The sequence below is a fragment of the Diospyros lotus genome, chromosome 4 (genome assembly GCF_014633365.1).
Source record: "Diospyros lotus cultivar Yz01 chromosome 4, ASM1463336v1, whole genome shotgun sequence".
Lineage (NCBI taxonomy): Eukaryota > Viridiplantae > Streptophyta > Magnoliopsida > Ericales > Ebenaceae > Diospyros > Diospyros lotus.
Window position 1 is genome coordinate 29,031,154 of NC_068341.1, and position 10,522 is coordinate 29,041,675.

The 10,522-nt window shown below is 34.6% G+C and overlaps 1 long non-coding RNA gene across 1 annotated transcript; it reads right to left on the reverse strand.

Annotated features, from left to right (window-relative positions):
* Positions 1-3,244: 3,244 nt before the first annotated feature.
* On the reverse strand, positions 3,245-9,575 carry LOC127799426 (uncharacterized). Its single transcript, XR_008022623.1, has 3 exons — positions 9,395-9,575; positions 5,824-6,925; positions 3,245-3,876 (listed from the first exon to the last, which is right to left on the reverse strand). It is a non-coding gene; the product is annotated as an uncharacterized LOC127799426 (long non-coding RNA).
* Positions 9,576-10,522: the final 947 nt, after the last annotated feature.

Consider the following 10,522-nt stretch of genomic DNA (forward strand, 5'->3'; position numbering starts at 1 on the left):
AAAAGTGTAACAAGGTCGAGTCCATAGCTTCAAGCATAAACACATATGCTTAACTGCATACCTCACAACATTAATACTACAAGATGCACGATTTATTTATAAGAAATAATGCAATACAAAAATAGAAATGGGTTCACCTTGAATTCAAGAAACTAATACCAAAATGATTATAAAACCGACTGTACCCAAAAAGTTGTGCGTGTTTGTGTTTGAGGGGGGGGACCAAGAAACAGTTGGGGGCAACTCTTATACCCTTTCTCTCATTAGTAGTGCACTCCAAATTATTCGATCCTAAAAGGCCAATTTTAGTGAAGATTGTCTTGTTATCAATGGTACTCGAGTTATTCCAAACCCACTATAATGCATAGAGGTTATTGTTTAGAATTCCATTGTTAACTGTAGGTCAGAATTATTATGTCCCGGTGAGAATTGAAGAGTCTAAAGTTCGAACTAAAGATTTTTACCATGACCCGACCACATTTTGGATTGTTGGGGGCATTTGCAGACGCTATCAAGTCTTAGGAGCTAAAAGTTAACCAGAACTGGCAAGTAACTAAGGGTTGTGGTGTTATAACATGAAGAATCTAAGAAATAAAAGATGATATCTAATAATAACCCCTGGATATCACGAACTTTTTCCTTCCAGTCAAGTCAAGAATCCAAAATCTCCCAAAGAACTACAGATATTCGTGAACATTAAGGATTATTTACATGGGAACTACAGTTGTCCTGAACTGCAAGTTCAAGTAATAAAACCATAAAACATAAATAGTTGTCCAGAGTCCAAAATTGCAAGGCTCGAAAATAAAATCAAAAAACTGCAAGTGGAGTTGCACGATAATGCAGTTGACCATTGGATAAAGATGGTTGAAAGACTAAAATTAATGCAACTAACCCACCTAGGGGGATTAAGGCTTGTTATTGTGTTATTGAATATGTTGGACCACCTATTTTCAAATTGAGGAGAAAAAGATGAAAGAAATTAGGTTACCTATCATGTTTGTATTACAGGTATAGAGCAAAAGTAATTCTATCCAAAACCCAAGAACAACAAAATTGACACAAGAAACATATTTCAAGCTAATATCTTTTGCAGATGGCCTAATGTCCACACAAGCTACAACCAAACTAGCTAGCTAAACATCTGGAATACCTATGATGAAAACACAATTCCAAGCACAATTCTCACCAATGATGTTCAGCTTACATGCTAAATGCAAACAACAACTAAAACGAAGACCCCTCCTTTCATAGAAACAAGAAAAGCTAACCAAAAAAAAGAAAATCTGCATTTCATTAAAAAATTATAAATCATAAACAATAAGAAGGAAAGTGTTGAGGAGAGATTGGCAATGTATTACACAAACTGCATGTGGAATGGAAAACCTAGAAGAAAACAAAGCAATTGAAGTAGCTGCACACCTGCAGGTGACGATAGATAAGACTGCAAGCTTGAAAGAAAAATTCTGATCTCAAAGTAAACGTATTAAGAGTAAAACTAACTTTCAAATAACAGAGTTTACCTAAACAATAAGAAAAAGACATGCACACTAAAATAGTGAACTGCTCTGGACGTGTTTTGAGAAGCTCTCAATGGAAATCATAAATTTATAATTGTAAATTCTTGGACTAGTAAGCGCAGATTTTATACTTCTTTAACTGAAATAATATATATATGCAAATCACATACATTGTGTCTCTTACATGGTTTGCAATTTAGCTTCTTAAGATCAAAGAAAAAATTCCTGCTCAACTGTTGAGCTGTTTCTTCATCAATCCAATTTGATATGCAAGTGTTGCAATCACAGTACCATTAATAATGCAGTTACAAATAAAACAGGCCTCTAAAAAAGTTAAATGAGCATACCGAAGAATTCCAATCATAGGATTAGAAACATTAGTCCTTCCCATCTGAGATAAGCAAGGTTCCTCGATAGTTTTCACCTACAAAAGCCTAAAACGTGCGCCTGAAGGTCTAAAATTCAGGCGGCTAACCCTCCCAGTGGGATTAAGGCTTGTGATTGCGTTATTGAATATGTGGGACCAACTACTTTCAGGTGGAGGAGAAAAGAAGGGAAGAAATCAAGTTGACCATCTCATTTGCATTATAAGCATAGAGCAGAGTAGTTCTTTCCCAAACCCAAGAACAACAACATCGATAGAAGAAATATATTTCAAGCTGATATCTTTTGCAGAGGGCCTAATTTCCCCACAGGCTACAACTAAACATATGGAATAATTATCATGAAAACACAATTCCAAGAACAATTCTCACCAATTGTGTTCAGCTTACATGCTAAATGCAAACTAAAACCAAGACCCCTCTTTTCCTGGGGCAACAAGAAAAGCTAAAGGAAAAAAAATCTACATGCAATTAAAAAATTATATATCAGAAACAATAAGAAGGAAAGCGTTGAGGAGACATTGGCAAAGTATTACACAAACCACATATGAAATGGAACACCTAGAAGAAAACAAAGCATTTGAAGTAGTAGCAATCCTGCAAGTCAGTATAGATAAGACTCTAAGCTTGAATGAAAAATTCTGACCTCATTGTAAACCTGTTAGAACAAAACTACATTTCAATCAATAGAGTTCACAAAAACAATAGGAAAAAGATATGCACACCAAAATGGTAAACTGCTATGTCCGAATTTTGAGATGCACTCAATGGAAATCATACATTTCTCTACGTAAATTCTTGCATGCATAAGTTCAAATTTTATACTTCTTTGAGTGAAATAATATATACACAAATCACATTGATTGTGTCTCTTACATGATTTGCAATTTAGCTTCTTAGGATCAAAGTTAAAATTTTGGTTCAATTGTTCAGCTATTTCTTCATCATTCCAACTAGATATGCAAGCGTTGTAATCACAGTATCACCATTACCAGATTAATCACAGTGGTTCAACTGTATGAAAGACTATTCATTGCTATGCCCAAACTTGTTTAAACTTCTAACCCCACTCGACCCCGAAAAATTGGGACTATGAACTGTTTCTAGAATATTCGAAACTATTTCGGGAGAACAAACTATTTTTCAGGATTTTCCAAAGCATGTAATGCCACCACGTTACCCCTGAAGTTTGGTGCCAGAAAATTGCCTATTCCAACAGAAAATGGTTTTGACAGCCACTTTAACCCTCCATTTCACATCTCAAAAAAATTATTCTTTTTGAAACTTTGCACATTTCAACTATATATATTTAGGAAACAAACCCATACTTTTCCTGGGATATACACAATAACGTTAAAATAGCACTTACTATTGATAACAATCATTAGTTGGGATTAATATAGTTTGGACATGTGAGACGTAGATCGATCAAGCACAAGTACGAGGAGTGGAAGAATGGAATAATTTGTAGGAAAAGTAGTGGAAGAAAACAAAGGTAAAGTTGGTGTGAAACCTTTCGACATGACATAAGATATAATAGCCTTAGAGAGAGAAAGGCCATTGTATAAAGATGGTTGAAGATCAAAAATTCATGTAATTGACCCGCCTAGTGGGATTAATCCTGGTGATTGTGTTATTGAAAATGTGGGACCCACTACTTTCAGATGGAGGACAAAAAGAGGGAAGAAATCAAATTGCATGTCCTGTTTGTATTATAGGCATAAAGCAAAGTAGTTCCTTCCCAAACCCAAAAACAACAAAATCGATAGAAGAAATATATTTCAGGCAGATATCTTTCGCAGAGGGCCTAATTTCCCCACAAGCTACAACCAAACTAGCAAGCTAAACATATGGAACAACTATGATGAAAACACAATTAAAAGCACAATTCTCACCAATGATGTTCAGCTTACGTGCTAAGGGCAAATTAGAACAAAAACGAACACCCCTCCTTTCTTGGGAAACAAGAAAAGCTACAACAAAAACAAAACAAAAATCTGCATTTCATTAAAAAATTATATATCATAAACAATAATAAGCAAAGCGTTGAGGAGGCATTGGCAAAGTATTACGCAAAGTGTATACAGAATGGAACCTAGAAGAAAACAAAGCAATTGAAGTAGCTACAAACCTGCATGTGAGGATAGATAAAACTGTAAGCTTGAAAGAAAAATTATGACCTCGTAATAAACTTGCTGGAATAAAACTAAATTTCAATGAACAGAGGTTACCTAAACAATATGAAAAAGGAAATGCACACCAAAACGGTAAACTACTATGTCCGTGTTGTGAGAAGCACTCAATGCAAATCATAAATTTCTATGCTTAAATTATGCTTAAATTCTTGCACCTATAAGTTCATATTTTACACTTCCTTAAGTGAAATAAAATATACACAAATCACATGCATTGTGTCTCTTACAAGATTTGCAATTTAGCTTCATAGGATCAAAGTTAAAATTTTAGCTCAACTGTTCAACTGTTTCTTCATCAACCCAAATAGATATGCAAGCGTTGTAACTACAGTACCATCTTTATCAAATTAATCACACAACGGTTCAACTTTATGAAAAACTATTCATGAAAAAATTGTTCTAGGATCGACGAATGGACAACTACTGGTACTTTCTTGCCAGAACATATCAAATTCTGGCAAGGTACAAATATAACCAACACCTATTTCTAGCACTTTTACTGTCTAAAGCTAACCTATACTTTAGAAATATTTCAAATCTAATTACAATGTCATTTGTCCCTACGCTTACTGAGACAAAATAAATAAACAAATAAAAGTTGTAACAAGGTCGAGTCCATAGCTTCAAACATAAGCATATCTGCTTAACTGCATACCTCACATCATTAATACTACAAGATGCACGATTTCTAAACCCCTTGATTTTTTTATAAGAAATAATGCTATACAAAAATGGAGATGGGCTCCACTTGAATTCAAGAAACTAATACCAAATTGATTATCAAACCTACAATATTGAAGAAATTGTGTGCGTGTTGGGTGTTTTTTTGGGGGGGGGGGGGGGGGAAAGGGGGGGGGGGGGGGGCAAGAAAGGGTTGGGGACAAATCTTACACCCTCTCTCTCATTAGTAGTGTACTCTATTATTCGATCCTAAAAGGCCAAAATTTTAGTGAAGATTGTCTTGTTATGAATGGTACTCGAGGTAGTCCAAACCCACTATTATGCGTAGAGGTTATTGTGCAGAATTTCAGGGTCAACAGTAGGTTAGAATTACTATGTCAAGTTAAGAATGGAAGAGTCCAAAGTTCGAAAGAAAGACTTTTCAGATCACCCTATCACATTTTAGATTCCTGGGAGCATTTGCACACGCTATCTAGTCTTAGCAACCAAAAGTTAACCAGGACTGGCAAGTCACTGAGGGTAGTGGTGTTATAACAAGAAGAATCTAAGAACTAAAAGATGATATTTAATAACAACCCTTGGATATCACTAACTTTTCTCCCTCTGGTTAAGTCAAGAACCCAAAATACGCCCAAGAACTACAAATATTCGTGAACATAAAGGATTATTTACATGGCAACTACAGTTGTCATGAACTGCAAGTCCAAGTAATAAAAGAATAACATAGATAGTTATCTTGAGACCATAATTGCAGGTCTTGGAAATAAAAGTATAAAACTAAAAGTGGAATTCCACAATTGCACCACTTTTTTTGTCTGTTGCATGTTTCCATGAACCTATTCCTTCTTTGGAGCTTGTCATCCGATATTTCTCATTGTGTGAGAGAGTTAAGAGACTAATTCATGGATGCAGATGTTTAAACCTCTTGCCAAATTACATCCATACATTCACACACAGCATAATGCTAATGCCTAATATTCATGGAAGTTAGCCACATATTTAATGTTAATAACTTAACTTATCCGATATCCTGCAAGAACTTACTAATGCCCTTGGATTGATGATCAAATACCCAATCCCTCAAGCCAAACTGGTGACCAGAATACAATTCCAATCCAAATTATCACAAAGCATTACTGGGTGAAGAAACTTGTTCTCAGAGCATACACTGCACAGGATAATAAGCATGAGTCCACGTGTAGAAAATGTCAACGACAATGCTAAAAACATCAAGTTATCATCAATTCAATCAGATGTAGCAACAAAACAATAACGCAGTTACAAATAAATCAGGCCTCTTGAAAAGTTAAATGAGCTTACCGAAGCAATCGATTCATAAGATTAGAAACACTAGTCCTTCCTATCTGTGATAAGCAAGGTTCCTCCATAGTTTTCGCGGACAAAAGCCTAAAACTTAAGAGCATTACTTTGAAAAGAAAGGTTTCTGGGCAATGAATAAATAAGTGCCATATAAATATATACTAACTAAAAGACATCCCTCAAGAAGGTATATTTTATGGCCTCAAATGCTAAGCATGCTTAATCGCCCGCTGCCCATTATTGATGTGATTATCCTACTACAAAAAAAAAATCAATTTCTTTTTTAACAAATAAATTATTTCACATGGCATTGAACTTTAGCAATTCACTCAGAAGTCAAGTGGTCAGCCCTTGCTATGCCCAAAATTGTTTAAACTTGTAGCCTTGGCTCCGCTCGAAAAATTGGGAGTATGAACTATGTCTTGAATATGTGAAAGTATTTTGGGAGTACAAACTATTTTTCAGGATTTTCCAAAGCGTGTAATGCCACCATATTACCCCTGAATTTTGGCTGCTAGAAAATTGCCAATTCCAGCAGGAAAATGTTTTGACAGCAACTTTCACCCTCCATCTCACATCTCCAAAATTTTATTCTTTTTGAAACTTTGCAAATTTGAACCATATATTTACGCATATTTTTCCTAGGACATACGCAATAAGGTTAAAGTAGCACTTACTGAAGATCAACATGCATCAGTGGCAATCAGAAAGCTGCTTCACTCTAGGCACTTATATCCAACTTAATCATTACATACTTGGCTGATCTGGTTTAATGCAAATATTCAGAACTTCCAGCCATTTTTTCATGCTTCCTTCAGCTCCAGTCCTTTCAAGTTACATTCACCATAGCAAGGATCAAAAGTTCATTCCAATTTCTTGTTTTTTATTAGTTTAGAAATGCAGATGTTTTCAAAACATCTTGGAAACATGAGGGATACACTGATACAGCAATAATTTGGAAAAGTAAGAAAATGTTTGAAGCTAGAAAAATAAAGTGTTTATACAAGCTCAGTAATTAAATAACTAAATAATTTTTAGATCCATATATCTTCTACACAGAAGTTAAACAGCAAATGATTTCGAAGTGAATTCAACCCATTAATTTAATGTCCAATATATTAATTCCATAAACCACAACTACCTAACAATTAAGTATGGAGGATGAAAGGAAGTTAACACACTAAGACTCCTACCAATTCGCAGGCAGGAAAGCATCAAAAGAGTGCAGCCTTACACTGAACCAAAAAGAGCCTTTTCTATGTTTTGAACCTATGATACTTAGGCTGCAAACAGAGAAGCCTTAAATTTATCCACATCCTGCTCTCCATATAGGGAGGTCTGCAGAGAAATATGTAATAAATGCATGGACAGACAGTAAATGTTTTCAAATTATGTAAAATCCATATAAACTCACACTTTGAGTAGGAAAAATAGCACAAACTTAAACACCAAAATTAGATAAAAATATGTATAAAATTAAGCCCTATTACCCTCCCTAACATTTGGAGACCAACCTTCTTTTCTTTTCTCAACTTACACAGAATCAAGTGTGGCAATCAGAAAGCTGCTTCACTCTAGGCACTTATATCCAACTTAATCATTACATACTTGGCTGATCTGGTTTAATGCAAATATTCAGAACTTCCAGCCATTTTTTCATGCTTCCTTCAGCTCCAGTCCTTTCAAGTTACATTCACCATAGCAAGGATCAAAAGTTCATTCCAATTTCTTGTTTTTTATTAGTTTAGAAATGCAGATGTTTTCAAAACATCTTGGAAACATGAGGGATACACTGATACAGCAATAATTTGGAAAAGTAAGAAAATGTTTGAAGCTAGAAAAATAAAGTGTTTATACAAGCTCAGTAATTAAATAACTAAATAATTTTTAGATCCATATATCTTCTACACAGAAGTTAAATAGCAAATGATTTCGAAGTGAATTCAACCCATTAATTTAATGTCCAATATATTAATTCCATAAACCACAACTACCTAACAATTAAGTATGGAGGATGAAAGGAAGTTAACACACCAAGACTCCTACCAATTTGCAGGCAGGAAAGCATCAAAAGAGTGCAGCCTTACACTGAACCAAAAAGAGCCTTTTCTATGTTTTGAACCTATGATACTTAGGCTGCAAATAGAGAAGCCTTAAATTTATCCACATCCTGCTCTCCATATAGGGAGGTCTGCAGAGAAATACGTAATAAATGCATGGACAGACAGTAAATGTTTTCAAATTATGTAAAATCCATATAAACTCACACTTTGAGTAGGAAAAATAGCACAAACTTAAACACCGAAATTAGATAAAAATATGTATAAAATTAAGCCCTATTACCCTCCCTAACATTTGGAGACCAACCTTCTTTTCTTTTCTCAACTTACACAGAATCAATTGAAGGAAAGGGCATTATGTAAATTTATTATTGTTCTTTGCATCTATCAAGTTGGATCGACTTTCTATCTATAATGCCCTTTCCTTCAACTGATTCCAATGCTTCTTTTCTGTTTAATCAAGTGGCACTAAGAAACCATTATGTTACATAAACCTAGACATGCATGTATGCAGTAGAATCTTTAGGCCGAAGGGAATATGTGCTAGACCTGAATTTTTAACGTCATTCACTGATTCAACTATTATTATCTCAATAGATTCTCGTGGAAACAGCAGAAAAAAGGAAGAATAAATCCAATTGGTTGAATAATTAATCCATTGTTATGCCAAACGTCATTTTCAAATTCAGTGGATCCGAAGGTCCCTGATTTAGAAGATTAATAAAGTTCTGCATCTATTTTTAACTGAATCACGTGCTTAACTGCTCAAAAGAGGACCATAGGAACAATAATAAAGATTGCAGAAAGAGGTTGTTTCATACATGACAATTAGCAAGACTGTAAGGAGTTTAGATTTGAAAGAAACTATCAATCAGCAAGAACAGACTTAAATGGTTCAAAGGCAGAAGACATCAGAATTCATTCTCAGAAATAGTAATTAGTCCTCAAAACTCGCCCTGCAATTCAATCCACCATCTAAATCACCACGCATCGGCAGCCAGACAATGAAAAGTGCATACACTCAGCCGCACAACCAAAGTTCAGTAACATTTTCAATCACTTTCTCAGAGTACTTTAATCCTCCCGAAAGTGAAAATTAACTCAACTTTTGGTTAGACGAGCAAGAAAATCACTTGCAAAACGCTAAAACTAGCAAAATGTGGCAATTAAAAGGCCGTAAACATTGGGCAAAAGATGAAAAGACCGTAAATAATAATAAGAAAGAATTAACTTACAGAGATAAGAGACCCTAGGGTTGGCTTTTTCAACTTCATTGGCAACACGGAGAATGGGAGTAATCTCTACAATAGACGAGGGCACCACCTCACTATCGAATCATCTGAGTCCGCATGATCTGCCGCTGCGTCTGCGACGGCGGCTGATCGGTCCACCCTCTCGACATTTCTCTCCTCTACGGCTATGCTCTCCTCCTCGCTCTCGCTCTCGCTCTCTCTGTTTAAAAACCCTAATGAAAATGGCAATAAGAAATCAAATGCATTCCACCCCTGTTAACATTCTGCCACGCTCAAACGGTTATAAAAAAAATCAAATCCACTGATTTGCCAAATCTTCCCCTGTATCGGTATATCACCCGCCACCAGAAAAGAGCATTAAAATCTTGGATTAAAATCGGTGGAAATTGCAAAAAATAATCCTCCCACAAATACAAAATTCATTTTTAGCCCCATTTTTTTTTTTTTTTGTTTTACAAAAAAAACGTTTTTATCCCTTACAAATAAATAGTTGCAAAAAATAGTCATTTTCTCACTTTTCACCTAATCTTTGACTTTTCAACTCCCCACTTTAATTAAAAATTAAGAATAAAAATAAAAATAATAAATTACCAAACTATCCTCAATACAAAACAAACAAAAGGGTTGAATTTCTATTTAACCCCATCAGACTCGAAAAACCCCTCATAATTATAATAATAAATTTTTAACTATTAAAGTACTATTATTATTTCTCAATACTAATTCTTATTTTTTAATAATTTAATAACTGGGCAAGTCTTGAACCCACAATGGGTCCCCCACCCCTTTTTTATTATTAAATATATATGTATTATTACATATAAATTAAATTAATAAAATAATAATAATTGAAAATTATAAATATATATGTATTATTAAATAAATAATTGAAAAATTGTTATTCAATGATTATTATTTTATTTTTCAATTGTAATAATAATTGCAAATCATAATCTGTGAAGCACGGAAACGGCTCGGAGGCGCTGTTTCGGCGTTTCTGAACCGTTTCCCGTTTCGGAAACGGAAAAAACGGCCCGAAACGTTTTTCGGGCCGTTTGTGTAATTTTTAAAAAGTTTTGGGCCGTTTTAGAATTTAAGAAATGTAACCAG